The following is a 16638-nucleotide window of genomic DNA, read 5'->3' on the forward strand; positions in this document are numbered from 1 at the left end:
ACCAGTTCAGGCTAGTAAACCTGTTTGAAAGACCTTTTTTCAGTGAAATGCAGCTTAGTGCAAAAACAGGCTGCTCTCGCTCTGAAACGCTCATTTTTCACATAAGCCACTTTTCAGCGCTAAAACAGCCTCCAATCGCTCTGAAACGCTCATTTTTGACATAAGCCACTTTTCAGCCTTAGGCGACTTTACAGTGCTAAAACAGCCTCCTCTCGCTCTGAAACGCTCATTTTTCACATAAGCCACTTTTCAGCCTTAGGCGACTGTACAGTGCTAAAACAGCCTCCAATCGCTCTGAAACGCTCATTTTTGACATAACCCACTTTTCAGCCTTAATGAATGAAATTCCAGGTAAAAACTCCTTTGCCATGAAGAAGATCCAAATTCAACCAGTTCAGGCTAGTAAACCTGTTTGAAAGACCTTTTTTCAGTGAAATGCAGCTTAGTGCAAAAACAGGCTGCTCTCGCTCTGAAACGCTCATTTTTCACATAAGCCACTTTTCAGCCTTAGGCGACTGTACAGTGCTAAAACAGCCTCCTCTCGCTCTGAAACGCTCATTTTTCACATAAGCCACTTTTCAGCCTTAGGCGACTGTACAGTGCTAAAACAGCCTCCAATCGCTCTGAAACGCTCATTTTTGACATAACCCACTTTTCAGCCTTAATGAATTAAATTCCAGGTAAAAACTCATTTGCCATGAAGAAGATCCAAATTCAACCAGTTCAGGCTAGTAAACCTGTTTGAAAGACCTTTTTTCAGTGAAATGCAGCTTAGTGCAAAAACAGGCTGCTCTCGCTCTGAAACGCTCATTTTTCACATAAGCCACTTTTCAGCGCTAAAACAGCCTCCAATCGCTCTGAAACGCTCATTTTTGACATAAGCCACTTTTCAGCCTTAGGCGACTGTACAGTGCTAAAACAGCCTCCAATCGCTCTGAAACGCTCATTTTTGACATAAGCCACTTTTCACCTTTAATGAATGAAATTCCAGGTAAAAACTCCTTTGCCATGAAGAAGATCCAAATTCAACCAGTTCAGGCTAGTAAACCTGTTTGAAAGACCTTTTTTCAGTGAAATGCAGCTTAGTGCAAAAACAGGCTGCTCTCGCTCTGAAACGCTCATTTTTCACATAAGCCACTTTTCAGCCTTAGGCGACTGTACAGTGCTAAAACAGTCTCCTCTCGCTCTGAAACGCTCATTTTTGACATAACCCACTTTTCAGCCTTAATGAATTAAATTCCAGGTAAAAACTCATTTGCCATGAAGAAGATCCAAATTCAACAAGTTCAGGCTAGTAAACCTGTTTGAAAGACCTTTTTTCAGTGAAATGCAGCTTAGTGCAAAAACAGGCTGCTCTCGCTCTGAAACGCTCATTTTTCACATAAGCCACTTTTCAGCGCTAAAACAGCCTCCAATCGCTCTGAAACGCTCATTTTTGACATAAGCCACTTTTCAGCCTTAGGCGACTGTACAGTGCTAAAACAGCCTCCAATCGCTCTGAAACGCTCATTTTTGACATAACCCACTTTTCAGCCTTAATGAATTAAATTCCAGGTAAAAACTCATTTGCCATGAAGAAGATCCAAATTCAACCAGTTCAGGCTAGTAAACCTGTTTGAAAGACCTTTTTTCAGTGAAATGCAGCTTAGTGCAAAAACAGGCTGCTCTCGCTCTGAAACGCTCATTTTTCACATAAGCCACTTTTCAGCGCTAAAACAGCCTCCAATCGCTCTGAAACGCTCATTTTTGACATAAGCCACTTTTCAGCCTTAGGCGACTGTACAGTGCTAAAACAGCCTCCAATCGCTCTGAAACGCTCATTTTTGACATAAGCCACTTTTCACCTTTAATGAATGAAATTCCAGGTAAAAACTCCTTTGCCATGAAGAAGATCCAAATTCAACCAGTTCAGGCTAGTAAACCTGTTTGAAAGACCTTTTTTCAGTGAAATGCAGCTTAGTGCAAAAACAGGCTGCTCTCGCTCTGAAACGCTCATTTTTCACATAAGCCACTTTTCAGCCTTAGGCGACTGTACAGTGCTAAAACAGCCTCCTCTCGCTCTGAAACGCTCATTTTTCACATAAGCCACTTTTCAGCCTTAGGCGACTGTACAGTGCTAAAACAGCCTCCAATCGCTCTGAAACGCTCATTTTTGACATAACCCACTTTTCAGCCTTAATGAATTAAATTCCAGGTAAAAACTCATTTGCCATGAAGAAGATCCAAATTCAACCAGTTCAGGCTAGTAAACCTGTTTGAAAGACCTTTTTTCAGTGAAATGCAGCTTAGTGCAAAAACAGGCTGCTCTCGCTCTGAAACGCTCATTTTTCACATAAGCCACTTTTCAGCGCTAAAACAGCCTCCAATCGCTCTGAAACGCTCATTTTTGACATAAGCCACTTTTCAGCCTTAGGCGACTGTACAGTGCTAAAACAGCCTCCAATCGCTCTGAAACGCTCATTTTTGACATAAGCCACTTTTCACCTTTAATGAATGAAATTCCAGGTAAAAACTCCTTTGCCATGAAGAAGATCCAAATTCAACCAGTTCAGGCTAGTAAACCTGTTTGAAAGACCTTTTTTCAGTGAAATGCAGCTTAGTGCAAAAACAGGCTGCTCTCGCTCTGAAACGCTCATTTTTCACATAAGCCACTTTTCAGCCTTAGGCGACTGTACAGTGCTAAAACAGCCTCCTATCGCTCTGAAACGCTCATTTTTGACATAACCCACTTTTCAGCCTTAATGAATTAAATTCCAGGTAAAAACTCATTTGCCATGAAGAAGATCCAAATTCAACCAGTTCAGGCTAGTAAACCTGTTTGAAAGACCTTTTTTCAGTGAAATGCAGCTTAGTGCAAAAACAGGCTGCTCTCGCTCTGAAACGCTCATTTTTCACATAAGCCACTTTTCAGCGCTAAAACAGCCTCCAATCGCTCTGAAACGCTCATTTTTGACATAACCCACTTTTCAGCCTTAATGAATTAAATTCCAGGTAAAGACTCATTTGCCATGAAGAAGATCCAAATTCAACCAGTTCAGGCTAGTAAACCTGTTTGAAAGACCTTTTTTCAGTGAAATGCAGCTTAGTGCAAAAACAGGCTGCTCTCGCTCTGAAACGCTCATTTTTCACATAAGCCACTTTTCAGCCTTAGGCGACTGTACAGTGCTAAAACAGCCTCCTCTCGCTCTGAAACGCTCATTTTTCACATAAGCCACTTTTCAGCCTTAGGCGACTGTACAGTGCTAAAACAGCCTCCAATCGCTCTGAAACGCTCATTTTTGACATAACCCACTTTTCAGCCTTAATGAATTAAATTCCAGGTAAAAACTCATTTGCCATGAAGAAGATCCAAATTCAACCAGTTCAGGCTAGTAAACCTGTTTGAAAGACCTTTTTTCAGTGAAATGCAGCTTAGTGCAAAAACAGGCTGCTCTCGCTCTGAAACGCTCATTTTTCACATAAGCCACTTTTCAGCGCTAAAACAGCCTCCAATCGCTCTGAAACGCTCATTTTTGACATAAGCCACTTTTCAGCCTTAGGCGACTGTACAGTGCTAAAACAGCCTCCAATCGCTCTGAAACGCTCATTTTTGACATAAGCCACTTTTCACCTTTAATGAATGAAATTCCAGGTAAAAACTCCTTTGCCATGAAGAAGATCCAAATTCAACCAGTTCAGGCTAGTAAACCTGTTTGAAAGACCTTTTTTCAGTGAAATGCAGCTTAGTGCAAAAACAGGCTGCTCTCGCTCTGAAACGCTCATTTTTCACATAAGCCACTTTTCAGCCTTAGGCGACTGTACAGTGCTAAAACAGTCTCCTCTCGCTCTGAAACGCTCATTTTTGACATAACCCACTTTTCAGCCTTAATGAATTAAATTCCAGGTAAAAACTCATTTGCCATGAAGAAGATCCAAATTCAACAAGTTCAGGCTAGTAAACCTGTTTGAAAGACCTTTTTTCAGTGAAATGCAGCTTAGTGCAAAAACAGGCTGCTCTCGCTCTGAAACGCTCATTTTTCACATAAGCCACTTTTCAGCGCTAAAACAGCCTCCAATCGCTCTGAAACGCTCATTTTTGACATAAGCCACTTTTCAGCCTTAGGCGACTGTACAGTGCTAAAACAGCCTCCAATCGCTCTGAAACGCTCATTTTTGACATAACCCACTTTTCAGCCTTAATGAATTAAATTCCAGGTAAAAACTCATTTGCCATGAAGAAGATCCAAATTCAACCAGTTCAGGCTAGTAAACCTGTTTGAAAGACCTTTTTTCAGTGAAATGCAGCTTAGTGCAAAAACAGGCTGCTCTCGCTCTGAAACGCTCATTTTTCACATAAGCCACTTTTCAGCGCTAAAACAGCCTCCAATCGCTCTGAAACGCTCATTTTTGACATAAGCCACTTTTCAGCCTTAGGCGACTGTACAGTGCTAAAACAGCCTCCAATCGCTCTGAAACGCTCATTTTTGACATAAGCCACTTTTCACCTTTAATGAATGAAATTCCAGGTAAAAACTCCTTTGCCATGAAGAAGATCCAAATTCAACCAGTTCAGGCTAGTAAACCTGTTTGAAAGACCTTTTTTCAGTGAAATGCAGCTTAGTGCAAAAACAGGCTGCTCTCGCTCTGAAACGCTCATTTTTCACATAAGCCACTTTTCAGCCTTAGGCGACTGTACAGTGCTAAAACAGCCTCCTCTCGCTCTGAAACGCTCATTTTTCACATAAGCCACTTTTCAGCCTTAGGCGACTGTACAGTGCTAAAACAGCCTCCAATCGCTCTGAAACGCTCATTTTTGACATAACCCACTTTTCAGCCTTAATGAATTAAATTCCAGGTAAAAACTCATTTGCCATGAAGAAGATCCAAATTCAACCAGTTCAGGCTAGTAAACCTGTTTGAAAGACCTTTTTTCAGTGAAATGCAGCTTAGTGCAAAAACAGGCTGCTCTCGCTCTGAAACGCTCATTTTTCACATAAGCCACTTTTCAGCGCTAAAACAGCCTCCAATCGCTCTGAAACGCTCATTTTTGACATAAGCCACTTTTCAGCCTTAGGCGACTGTACAGTGCTAAAACAGCCTCCAATCGCTCTGAAACGCTCATTTTTGACATAAGCCACTTTTCACCTTTAATGAATGAAATTCCAGGTAAAAACTCCTTTGCCATGAAGAAGATCCAAATTCAACCAGTTCAGGCTAGTAAACCTGTTTGAAAGACCTTTTTTCAGTGAAATGCAGCTTAGTGCAAAAACAGGCTGCTCTCGCTCTGAAACGCTCATTTTTCACATAAGCCACTTTTCAGCCTTAGGCGACTGTACAGTGCTAAAACAGCCTCCTCTCGCTCTGAAACGCTCATTTTTCACATAAGCCACTTTTCAGCCTTAGGCGACTGTACAGTGCTAAAACAGCCTCCAATCGCTCTGAAACGCTCATTTTTGACATAACCCACTTTTCAGCCTTAATGAATGAAATTCCAGGTAAAAACTCCTTTGCCATGAAGAAGATCCAAATTCAACAAGTTCAGGCTAGTAAACCTGTTTGAAAGACCTTTTTTCAGTGAAATGCAGCTTAGTGCAAAAACAGGCTGCTCTCGCTCTGAAACGCTCATTTTTCACATAAGCCACTTTTCAGCGCTAAAACAGCCTCCAATCGCTCTGAAACGCTCATTTTTGACATAAGCCACTTTTCACCTTTAATGAATGAAATTCCAGGTAAAAACTCCTTTGCCATGAAGAAGATCCAAATTCAACCAGTTCAGGCTAGTAAACCTGTTTGAAAGACCTTTTTTCAGTGAAATGCAGCTTAGTGCAAAAACAGGCTGCTCTCGCTCTGAAACGCTCATTTTTCACATAAGCCACTTTTCAGCGCTAAAACAGCCTCCAATCGCTCTGAAACGCTCATTTTTGACATAAGCCACTTTTCAGCCTTAGGCGACTTTACAGTGCTAAAACAGCCTCCTCTCGCTCTGAAACGCTCATTTTTCACATAAGCCACTTTTCAGCCTTAGGCGACTGTACAGTGCTAAAACAGCCTCCAATCGCTCTGAAACGCTCATTTTTGACATAACCCACTTTTCAGCCTTAATGAATGAAATTCCAGGTAAAAACTCCTTTGCCATGAAGAAGATCCAAATTCAACCAGTTCAGGCTAGTAAACCTGTTTGAAAGACCTTTTTTCAGTGAAATGCAGCTTAGTGCAAAAACAGGCTGCTCTCGCTCTGAAACGCTCATTTTTCACATAAGCCACTTTTCAGCCTTAGGCGACTGTACAGTGCTAAAACAGCCTCCTCTCGCTCTGAAACGCTCATTTTTCACATAAGCCACTTTTCAGCCTTAGGCGACTGTACAGTGCTAAAACAGCCTCCAATCGCTCTGAAACGCTCATTTTTGACATAACCCACTTTTCAGCCTTAATGAATTAAATTCCAGGTAAAAACTCATTTGCCATGAAGAAGATCCAAATTCAACCAGTTCAGGCTAGTAAACCTGTTTGAAAGACCTTTTTTCAGTGAAATGCAGCTTAGTGCAAAAACAGGCTGCTCTCGCTCTGAAACGCTCATTTTTCACATAAGCCACTTTTCAGCGCTAAAACAGCCTCCAATCGCTCTGAAACGCTCATTTTTGACATAAGCCACTTTTCAGCCTTAGGCGACTGTACAGTGCTAAAACAGCCTCCAATCGCTCTGAAACGCTCATTTTTGACATAAGCCACTTTTCACCTTTAATGAATGAAATTCCAGGTAAAAACTCCTTTGCCATGAAGAAGATCCAAATTCAACCAGTTCAGGCTAGTAAACCTGTTTGAAAGACCTTTTTTCAGTGAAATGCAGCTTAGTGCAAAAACAGGCTGCTCTCGCTCTGAAACGCTCATTTTTCACATAAGCCACTTTTCAGCCTTAGGCGACTGTACAGTGCTAAAACAGTCTCCTCTCGCTCTGAAACGCTCATTTTTGACATAACCCACTTTTCAGCCTTAATGAATTAAATTCCAGGTAAAAACTCATTTGCCATGAAGAAGATCCAAATTCAACAAGTTCAGGCTAGTAAACCTGTTTGAAAGACCTTTTTTCAGTGAAATGCAGCTTAGTGCAAAAACAGGCTGCTCTCGCTCTGAAACGCTCATTTTTCACATAAGCCACTTTTCAGCGCTAAAACAGCCTCCAATCGCTCTGAAACGCTCATTTTTGACATAAGCCACTTTTCAGCCTTAGGCGACTGTACAGTGCTAAAACAGCCTCCAATCGCTCTGAAACGCTCATTTTTGACATAACCCACTTTTCAGCCTTAATGAATTAAATTCCAGGTAAAAACTCATTTGCCATGAAGAAGATCCAAATTCAACCAGTTCAGGCTAGTAAACCTGTTTGAAAGACCTTTTTTCAGTGAAATGCAGCTTAGTGCAAAAACAGGCTGCTCTCGCTCTGAAACGCTCATTTTTCACATAAGCCACTTTTCAGCGCTAAAACAGCCTCCAATCGCTCTGAAACGCTCATTTTTGACATAAGCCACTTTTCAGCCTTAGGCGACTGTACAGTGCTAAAACAGCCTCCAATCGCTCTGAAACGCTCATTTTTGACATAAGCCACTTTTCACCTTTAATGAATGAAATTCCAGGTAAAAACTCCTTTGCCATGAAGAAGATCCAAATTCAACCAGTTCAGGCTAGTAAACCTGTTTGAAAGACCTTTTTTCAGTGAAATGCAGCTTAGTGCAAAAACAGGCTGCTCTCGCTCTGAAACGCTCATTTTTCACATAAGCCACTTTTCAGCCTTAGGCGACTGTACAGTGCTAAAACAGCCTCCTCTCGCTCTGAAACGCTCATTTTTCACATAAGCCACTTTTCAGCCTTAGGCGACTGTACAGTGCTAAAACAGCCTCCAATCGCTCTGAAACGCTCATTTTTGACATAACCCACTTTTCAGCCTTAATGAATTAAATTCCAGGTAAAAACTCATTTGCCATGAAGAAGATCCAAATTCAACCAGTTCAGGCTAGTAAACCTGTTTGAAAGACCTTTTTTCAGTGAAATGCAGCTTAGTGCAAAAACAGGCTGCTCTCGCTCTGAAACGCTCATTTTTCACATAAGCCACTTTTCAGCGCTAAAACAGCCTCCAATCGCTCTGAAACGCTCATTTTTGACATAAGCCACTTTTCAGCCTTAGGCGACTGTACAGTGCTAAAACAGCCTCCAATCGCTCTGAAACGCTCATTTTTGACATAAGCCACTTTTCACCTTTAATGAATGAAATTCCAGGTAAAAACTCCTTTGCCATGAAGAAGATCCAAATTCAACCAGTTCAGGCTAGTAAACCTGTTTGAAAGACCTTTTTTCAGTGAAATGCAGCTTAGTGCAAAAACAGGCTGCTCTCGCTCTGAAACGCTCATTTTTCACATAAGCCACTTTTCAGCCTTAGGCGACTGTACAGTGCTAAAACAGCCTCCTCTCGCTCTGAAACGCTCATTTTTCACATAAGCCACTTTTCAGCCTTAGGCGACTGTACAGTGCTAAAACAGCCTCCAATCGCTCTGAAACGCTCATTTTTGACATAACCCACTTTTCAGCCTTAATGAATGAAATTCCAGGTAAAAACTCCTTTGCCATGAAGAAGATCCAAATTCAACAAGTTCAGGCTAGTAAACCTGTTTGAAAGACCTTTTTTCAGTGAAATGCAGCTTAGTGCAAAAACAGGCTGCTCTCGCTCTGAAACGCTCATTTTTCACATAAGCCACTTTTCAGCGCTAAAACAGCCTCCAATCGCTCTGAAACGCTCATTTTTGACATAAGCCACTTTTCACCTTTAATGAATGAAATTCCAGGTAAAAACTCCTTTGCCATGAAGAAGATCCAAATTCAACCAGTTCAGGCTAGTAAACCTGTTTGAAAGACCTTTTTTCAGTGAAATGCAGCTTAGTGCAAAAACAGGCTGCTCTCGCTCTGAAACGCTCATTTTTCACATAAGCCACTTTTCAGCGCTAAAACAGCCTCCAATCGCTCTGAAACGCTCATTTTTGACATAAGCCACTTTTCAGCCTTAGGCGACTTTACAGTGCTAAAACAGCCTCCTCTCGCTCTGAAACGCTCATTTTTCACATAAGCCACTTTTCAGCCTTAGGCGACTGTACAGTGCTAAAACAGCCTCCAATCGCTCTGAAACGCTCATTTTTGACATAACCCACTTTTCAGCCTTAATGAATGAAATTCCAGGTAAAAACTCCTTTGCCATGAAGAAGATCCAAATTCAACCAGTTCAGGCTAGTAAACCTGTTTGAAAGACCTTTTTTCAGTGAAATGCAGCTTAGTGCAAAAACAGGCTGCTCTCGCTCTGAAACGCTCATTTTTCACATAAGCCACTTTTCAGCGCTAAAACAGCCTCCAATCGCTCTGAAACGCTCATTTTTGACATAAGCCACTTTTCAGCCTTAGGCGACTGTACAGTGCTAAAACAGCCTCCAATCGCTCTGAAACGCTCATTTTTGACATAAGCCACTTTTCACCTTTAATGAATGAAATTCCAGGTAAAAACTCCTTTGCCATGAAGAAGATCCAAATTCAACCAGTTCAGGCTAGTAAACCTGTTTGAAAGACCTTTTTTCAGTGAAATGCAGCTTAGTGCAAAAACAGGCTGCTCTCGCTCTGAAACGCTCATTTTTCACATAAGCCACTTTTCAGCCTTAGGCGACTGTACAGTGCTAAAACAGTCTCCTCTCGCTCTGAAACGCTCATTTTTGACATAACCCACTTTTCAGCCTTAATGAATTAAATTCCAGGTAAAAACTCATTTGCCATGAAGAAGATCCAAATTCAACAAGTTCAGGCTAGTAAACCTGTTTGAAAGACCTTTTTTCAGTGAAATGCAGCTTAGTGCAAAAACAGGCTGCTCTCGCTCTGAAACGCTCATTTTTCACATAAGCCACTTTTCAGCGCTAAAACAGCCTCCAATCGCTCTGAAACGCTCATTTTTGACATAAGCCACTTTTCAGCCTTAGGCGACTGTACAGTGCTAAAACAGCCTCCAATCGCTCTGAAACGCTCATTTTTGACATAACCCACTTTTCAGCCTTAATGAATTAAATTCCAGGTAAAAACTCATTTGCCATGAAGAAGATCCAAATTCAACCAGTTCAGGCTAGTAAACCTGTTTGAAAGACCTTTTTTCAGTGAAATGCAGCTTAGTGCAAAAACAGGCTGCTCTCGCTCTGAAACGCTCATTTTTCACATAAGCCACTTTTCAGCGCTAAAACAGCCTCCAATCGCTCTGAAACGCTCATTTTTGACATAAGCCACTTTTCAGCCTTAGGCGACTGTACAGTGCTAAAACAGCCTCCAATCGCTCTGAAACGCTCATTTTTGACATAAGCCACTTTTCACCTTTAATGAATGAAATTCCAGGTAAAAACTCCTTTGCCATGAAGAAGATCCAAATTCAACCAGTTCAGGCTAGTAAACCTGTTTGAAAGACCTTTTTTCAGTGAAATGCAGCTTAGTGCAAAAACAGGCTGCTCTCGCTCTGAAACGCTCATTTTTCACATAAGCCACTTTTCAGCCTTAGGCGACTGTACAGTGCTAAAACAGCCTCCTCTCGCTCTGAAACGCTCATTTTTCACATAAGCCACTTTTCAGCCTTAGGCGACTGTACAGTGCTAAAACAGCCTCCAATCGCTCTGAAACGCTCATTTTTGACATAACCCACTTTTCAGCCTTAATGAATTAAATTCCAGGTAAAAACTCATTTGCCATGAAGAAGATCCAAATTCAACCAGTTCAGGCTAGTAAACCTGTTTGAAAGACCTTTTTTCAGTGAAATGCAGCTTAGTGCAAAAACAGGCTGCTCTCGCTCTGAAACGCTCATTTTTCACATAAGCCACTTTTCAGCGCTAAAACAGCCTCCAATCGCTCTGAAACGCTCATTTTTGACATAAGCCACTTTTCAGCCTTAGGCGACTGTACAGTGCTAAAACAGCCTCCAATCGCTCTGAAACGCTCATTTTTGACATAAGCCACTTTTCACCTTTAATGAATGAAATTCCAGGTAAAAACTCCTTTGCCATGAAGAAGATCCAAATTCAACCAGTTCAGGCTAGTAAACCTGTTTGAAAGACCTTTTTTCAGTGAAATGCAGCTTAGTGCAAAAACAGGCTGCTCTCGCTCTGAAACGCTCATTTTTCACATAAGCCACTTTTCAGCCTTAGGCGACTGTACAGTGCTAAAACAGCCTCCTCTCGCTCTGAAACGCTCATTTTTCACATAAGCCACTTTTCAGCCTTAGGCGACTGTACAGTGCTAAAACAGCCTCCAATCGCTCTGAAACGCTCATTTTTGACATAACCCACTTTTCAGCCTTAATGAATGAAATTCCAGGTAAAAACTCCTTTGCCATGAAGAAGATCCAAATTCAACAAGTTCAGGCTAGTAAACCTGTTTGAAAGACCTTTTTTCAGTGAAATGCAGCTTAGTGCAAAAACAGGCTGCTCTCGCTCTGAAACGCTCATTTTTCACATAAGCCACTTTTCAGCGCTAAAACAGCCTCCAATCGCTCTGAAACGCTCATTTTTGACATAAGCCACTTTTCACCTTTAATGAATGAAATTCCAGGTAAAAACTCCTTTGCCATGAAGAAGATCCAAATTCAACCAGTTCAGGCTAGTAAACCTGTTTGAAAGACCTTTTTTCAGTGAAATGCAGCTTAGTGCAAAAACAGGCTGCTCTCGCTCTGAAACGCTCATTTTTCACATAAGCCACTTTTCAGCGCTAAAACAGCCTCCAATCGCTCTGAAACGCTCATTTTTGACATAAGCCACTTTTCAGCCTTAGGCGACTTTACAGTGCTAAAACAGCCTCCTCTCGCTCTGAAACGCTCATTTTTCACATAAGCCACTTTTCAGCCTTAGGCGACTGTACAGTGCTAAAACAGCCTCCAATCGCTCTGAAACGCTCATTTTTGACATAACCCACTTTTCAGCCTTAATGAATGAAATTCCAGGTAAAAACTCCTTTGCCATGAAGAAGATCCAAATTCAACCAGTTCAGGCTAGTAAACCTGTTTGAAAGACCTTTTTTCAGTGAAATGCAGCTTAGTGCAAAAACAGGCTGCTCTCGCTCTGAAACGCTCATTTTTCACATAAGCCACTTTTCAGCCTTAGGCGACTGTACAGTGCTAAAACAGCCTCCTCTCGCTCTGAAACGCTCATTTTTCACATAAGCCACTTTTCAGCCTTAGGCGACTGTACAGTGCTAAAACAGCCTCCAATCGCTCTGAAACGCTCATTTTTGACATAACCCACTTTTCACCTTTAATGAATGAAATTCCAGGTAAAAACTCCTTTGCCATGAAGAAGATCCAAATTCAACCAGTTCAGGCTAGTAAACCTGTTTGAAAGACCTTTTTTCAGTGAAATGCAGCTTAGTGCAAAAACAGGCTGCTCTCGCTCTGAAACGCTCATTTTTCACATAAGCCACTTTTCAGCGCTAAAACAGCCTCCAATCGCTCTGAAACGCTCATTTTTGACATAACCCACTTTTCAGCCTTAATGAATTAAATTCCAGGTAAAGACTCATTTGCCATGAAGAAGATCCAAATTCAACCAGTTCAGGCTAGTAAACCTGTTTGAAAGACCTTTTTTCAGTGAAATGCAGCTTAGTGCAAAAACAGGCTGCTCTCGCTCTGAAACGCTCATTTTTCACATAAGCCACTTTTCAGCGCTAAAACAGCCTCCAATCGCTCTGAAACGCTCATTTTTCACATAAGCCACTTTTCAGCCTTAGGCGACTGTACAGTGCTAAAACAGCCTCCTATCGCTCTGAAACGCTCATTTTTGACATAACCCACTTTTCAGCCTTAATGAATTAAATTCCAGGTAAAAACTCATTTGCCATGAAGAAGATCCAAATTCAACCAGTTCAGGCTAGTAAACCTGTTTGAAAGACCTTTTTTCAGTGAAATGCAGCTTAGTGCAAAAACAGGCTGCTCTCGCTCTGAAACGCTCATTTTTCACATGAGCCACTTTTCAGCGCTAAAACAGCCTCCAATCGCTCTGAAACGCTCATTTTTGACATAAGCCACTTTTCAGCCTTAGGCGACTGTACAGTGCTAAAACAGCCTCCTATCGCTCTGAAACGCACATTTTTGACATAAGCCACTTTTCACCTTTAATGAATGAAATTCCAGGTAAAAACTCCTTTGCCATGAAGAAGATCCAAATTCAACAAGTTCAGGCTAGTAAACCTGTTTGAAAGACCTTTTTTCAGTGAAATGCAGCTTAGTGCAAAAACAGGCTGCTCTCGCTCTGAAACGCTCATTTTTCACATAAGCCATTTTTCAGCCTTAGGCGACTGTACAGTGCTAAAACAGCCTCCAATCGCTCTGAAACGCTCATTTTTGACATAAGCCACTTTTCACCTTTAATGAATGAAATTCCAGGTAAAAACTCCTTTGCCATGAAGAAGATCCAAATTCAACCAGTTCAGGCTAGTAAACCTGTTTGAAAGACCTTTTTTCAGTGAAATGCAGCTTAGTGCAAAAACAGGCTGCTCTCGCTCTGAAACGCTCATTTTTCACATAAGCCACTTTTCAGCGCTAAAACAGCCTCCAATCGCTCTGAAACGCTCATTTTTGACATAACCCACTTTTCAGCCTTAATGAATTAAATTCCAGGTAAAGACTCATTTGCCATGAAGAAGATCCAAATTCAACCAGTTCAGGCTAGTAAACCTGTTTGAAAGACCTTTTTTCAGTGAAATGCAGCTTAGTGCAAAAACAGGCTGCTCTCGCTCTGAAACGCTCATTTTTCACATAAGCCACTTTTCAGCGCTAAAACAGCCTCCAATCGCTCTGAAACGCTCATTTTTGACATAAGCCACTTTTCAGCCTTAGGCGACTGTACAGTGCTAAAACAGCCTCCAATCGCTCTGAAACGCTCATTTTTGACATAACCCACTTTTCAGCCTTAATGAATTAAATTCCAGGTAAAAACTCATTTGCCATGAAGAAGATCCAAATTCAACAAGTTCAGGCTAGTAAACCTGTTTGAAAGACCTTTTTTCAGTGAAATGCAGCTTAGTGCAAAAACAGGCTGCTCTCGCTCTGAAACGCTCATTTTTCACATAAGCCACTTTTCAGCGCTAAAACAGCCTCCAATCGCTCTGAAACGCTCATTTTTGACATAAGCCACTTTTCAGCCTTAGGCGACTGTACAGTGCTAAAACAGCCTCCAATCGCTCTGAAACGCTCATTTTTGACATAAGCCACTTTTCACCTTTAATGAATGAAATTCCAGGTAAAAACTCCTTTGCCATGAAGAAGATCCAAATTCAACCAGTTCAGGCTAGTAAACCTGTTTGAAAGACCTTTTTTCAGTGAAATGCAGCTTAGTGCAAAAACAGGCTGCTCTCGCTCTGAAACGCTCATTTTTCACATAAGCCACTTTTCAGCCTTAGGCGACTGTACAGTGCTAAAACAGCCTCCTCTCGCTCTGAAACGCTCATTTTTCACATAAGCCACTTTTCAGCCTTAGGCGACTGTACAGTGCTAAAACAGCCTCCAATCGCTCTGAAACGCTCATTTTTGACATAACCCACTTTTCAGCCTTAATGAATTAAATTCCAGGTAAAAACTCATTTGCCATGAAGAAGATCCAAATTCAACCAGTTCAGGCTAGTAAACCTGTTTGAAAGACCTTTTTTCAGTGAAATGCAGCTTAGTGCAAAAACAGGCTGCTCTCGCTCTGAAACGCTCATTTTTCACATAAGCCACTTTTCAGCGCTAAAACAGCCTCCAATCGCTCTGAAACGCTCATTTTTGACATAAGCCACTTTTCAGCCTTAGGCGACTGTACAGTGCTAAAACAGCCTCCAATCGCTCTGAAACGCTCATTTTTGACATAAGCCACTTTTCACCTTTAATGAATGAAATTCCAGGTAAAAACTCCTTTGCCATGAAGAAGATCCAAATTCAACCAGTTCAGGCTAGTAAACCTGTTTGAAAGACCTTTTTTCAGTGAAATGCAGCTTAGTGCAAAAACAGGCTGCTCTCGCTCTGAAACGCTCATTTTTCACATAAGCCACTTTTCAGCCTTAGGCGACTGTACAGTGCTAAAACAGCCTCCTCTCGCTCTGAAACGCTCATTTTTCACATAAGCCACTTTTCAGCCTTAGGCGACTGTACAGTGCTAAAACAGCCTCCAATCGCTCTGAAACGCTCATTTTTGACATAACCCACTTTTCAGCCTTAATGAATGAAATTCCAGGTAAAAACTCCTTTGCCATGAAGAAGATCCAAATTCAACAAGGCTGAACGCTCATTTTTCACATAAGCCACTTTTCAGCCTTAGGCGACTGTACAGTGCTAAAACAGCCTCCTATCGCTCTGAAACGCTCATTTTTGACATAACCCACTTTTCAGCCTTAATGAATTAAATTCCAGGTAAAAACTCCTTTGCCATGAAGAAGATCCAAATTCAACAAGTTCAGGCTAGTAAACCTGTTTGAAAGACCTTTTTTCAGTGAAATGCAGCTTAGTGCAAAAACAAGCTGCTCTCGCTCTGAAACGCTCATTTTTCACATAAGCCACTTTTCAGCCTTAGGCGACTGTACAGTGCTAAAACAGCCTCCTATCGCTCTGAAACGCTCATTTTTGACATAACCCACTTTTCAGTCTTAATGAATTAAATTCCAGGTAAAAACTCATTTGCCATGAAGAAGATCCAAATTCAACCAGTTCAGGCTAGTAAACCTGTTTGAAAGACCTTTTTTCAGTGAAATGCAGCTTAGTGCAAAAACAGGCTGCTCTCGCTCTGAAACGCTCATTTTTCACATAAGCCACTTTTCAGCGCTAAAACAGCCTCCAATCGCTCTGAAACGCTCATTTTTCACATAAGCCACTTTTCAGCCTTAGGCGACTGTACAGTGCTAAAACAGCCTCCTATCGCTCTGAAACGCTCATTTTTGACATAAGCCACTTTTCACCTTTAATGAATGAAATTCCAGGTAAAAACTCCTTTGCCATGAAGAAGATCCAAATTCAACCAGTTCAGGCTAGTAAACCTGTTTGAAAGACCTTTTTTCAGTGAAATGCAGCTTAGTGCAAAAACAGGCTGCTCTCGCTCTGAAACGCTCATTTTTCACATAAGCCACTTTTCAGCGCTAAAACAGCCTCCAATCGCTCTGAAACGCTCATTTTTCACATAAGCCACTTTTCAGCCTTAGGCGACTGTACAGTGCTAAAACAGCCTCCTATCGCTCTGAAACGCTCATTTTTGACATAACCCACTTTTCAGCCTTAATGAATTAAATTCCAGGTAAAAACTCATTTGCCATGAAGAAGATCCAAATTCAACCAGTTCAGGCTAGTAAACCTGTTTGAAAGACCTTTTTTCAGTGAAATGCAGCTTAGTGCAAAAACAGGCTGCTCTCGCTCTGAAACGCTCATTTTTCACATAAGCCACTTTTCAGCGCTAAAACAGCCTCCAATCGCTCTGAAACGCTCATTTTTGACATAAGCCACTTTTCACCTTTAATGAATGAAATTCCAGGTAAAAACTCCTTTGCCATGAAGAAGATCCAAATTCAACCAGATCAGGCTATTAAACCTGTTTGAAAGACCTTTTTTCAGTGAAATGCAGCTTAGTGCAAAAACAGGCTGCTCTC

Source organism: Pagrus pagrus, assembly GCF_965226575.1.
Source record: "Pagrus pagrus genome assembly, contig: HAP1_SCAFFOLD_30, whole genome shotgun sequence".
In the NCBI taxonomy this organism is placed as follows: domain Eukaryota; kingdom Metazoa; phylum Chordata; class Actinopteri; order Spariformes; family Sparidae; genus Pagrus; species Pagrus pagrus.